The sequence below is a fragment of the Tupaia chinensis genome, unplaced genomic scaffold (genome assembly GCF_000334495.1).
Source record: "Tupaia chinensis unplaced genomic scaffold, TupChi_1.0 Scaffold000067_1, whole genome shotgun sequence".
NCBI lineage: Eukaryota > Metazoa > Chordata > Mammalia > Scandentia > Tupaiidae > Tupaia > Tupaia belangeri.
The window spans coordinates 470,299-472,346 of record NW_006159526.1 but is presented as its reverse complement, the minus strand read 5'-3'; the positions used below and the strand labels follow the sequence as shown (position 1 = coordinate 472,346).

General features: G+C 42.8%; 1 pseudogene; it reads right to left on the bottom strand.

The window, feature by feature from the left end:
* The window catches only part of LOC102480767 (chloride intracellular channel protein 1-like), a 1,210-nt pseudogene extending 1,022 nt beyond the window's left edge, over positions 1-188 (bottom strand).
* Between the last annotated feature and the right edge of the window lie 1,860 nt (positions 189-2,048).

The window sequence follows — 2,048 nt, the reverse complement described above, 5'->3', positions numbered from 1 at the left end:
ATGGGAACTGGGCACAGCTTCTGCACCATCTCAGTCTGTCTCTTGGTGTCAACAGTGGCGACTCTGCAGGTGACTCCCTTGAGCAAGAACACCATGAACAGTCTCTGGGAAAAAGGGCAATTCCCAATCTTGGCCCCATCACTGCCACCCTTCGCAAGCAATTCAACCTGTGGTTGCTCTTCAGCCATGGTTGTGATGGGGACCCGATAATATCTTTTGTCATACAAATGTTTTAAATCATGATAAAATATGATTTACCTAATTTTCAGTTTGTTGCTCATGATTTTGTGTCATATCCAAGAATTCATTGCCAAATTATTATTATTATTTTTAGGTCATTGCCAGAGGTCACATGCATTCATCAGAGAGAGAAAGATAGAGACAGAGAGGGAGAGTGAGAAATCATTCCCCAGGGGAGTGGCAATGCCACAATTCCTTCTCCCTCATTCTCCTCTCAGGATTTTAGGCATGTACACACATGTGCCAAGTATGATTTTCAGGTCACCAAGTCCAGGACTCCAACTGTAGAGTTGGCCATGTGGGATCCAATGCCTTAACCACCTCACCATCAACTGACCCCCTCCATTGCCAAATTATGTGTCCTGTAGGTTTACTCTTGTGTTTTGCTCTAAGTTTTCAATATCTACATTTGGCCTATGGATCCATTTGAGATAATTTTTAGATATGGTAGGAAGTAAAGTTTCAAAAGTTCATTCTTCAATCCCATCTAGATGAATGTGCCCTTTGTCAAGGTGAGCCCTATTCTCAACTTCAGGCTGAGTTAGGGACAGGGGCAAGTCCTCTGGGATTCCAGCCTCGCCCTTGCAAACACTTGGATGCTTCCTATAAGGTATTTATTTCTGAGGTTCCTCATTCTATACCCAACTCCCAGCTGCAGCCTCTCCACACTTCTGAGGTCCTCAGTCCTATGTCAACCCTTTGTCCTCATCATTCCAAGCAGCTCTGCTTGACTGCCCAACTCTCCTGACACTCCTAGGTCTTCAGAATGGCTATCAACACCATCCCCTCTCCTCCAGGGTGAGTGGCTTCTGAGGCAGAGTCGTGCCTTCCTGGTCAGCTGTGAGACCAGCTATCAGGCTCTGTCATCCTGATTCTCAATGTTCCTCTAGGAGGTATCAGGAGACAGTACAGGAGAGTGTATAGGAACAGTGGCCACCACCCTGGGTATCCACAAGTTGGCCTGTGATGTATGGGAGGGGGCCCAGAAAAATGACTGCGATTTCAGATTGTGTAGCTTGTGCTGTGGGAATTTGGAACTTAATAGGAAATGTGTGAGTATTTTCTCATTTTTTGATACATTATGTGAGTTTGGAACTGCAGGTCCCCTTGGATGTCACTGTTAACCTCAATCCCACCCATTTGGGGCATAGAAAATCACACAAGGAAATCAAGAAGGATCTGAACACAGGTCTTGTTAGCTCCCTTTAGTTTATAGTTTATAAGCCCTTTTTGTGTCTCTGTTTCTCCTCAACTATTCACTTCTTTCAATAGATTTAGTATAAAGTACAGTATTTCCTGGGTCATTGGGTATTCATTTCTTTCTTTCTTTTTTTAAAAAAAATTATTGCCCTCACCTAGGATAGAATCCTTGCAGGCATCTCCATCTCTGTCTCTGCTGCCCTTTCTGGGTGCAGCTTTATGACTGTGAAGCCCCCAGACAGGATACTCCCTTCTAGATCCTAGTGCTAGTCAGGTACACAAAGTCTCTCCCTCTCTCTTGTTCTTTTCTGTCCCTTCTAACTTTTTTTCTCTTTTAAAAATCATCTTTTTGTCCCCTTGTGGCTTTGTCTTGCTAATTTGTCTCTTCTTCCCTCACCTAGGACAGAATCCTTGCAGGTTTCTCCATCTCTGTCTCTGCTCCCCATTTTATGTGGTGTGATGCATACTTAATTCAATTTTATTTTCTGCAATGTGTTTTCTGATTTTTTTCTCCTCTATTTGTTTCAGTTATTTCATTATTTCTCCTTTGCTTTTTCTTCTTGTTTCTGTTTCCTACTTTGTTTTTCTTTTACCTTACTTTCTATTTT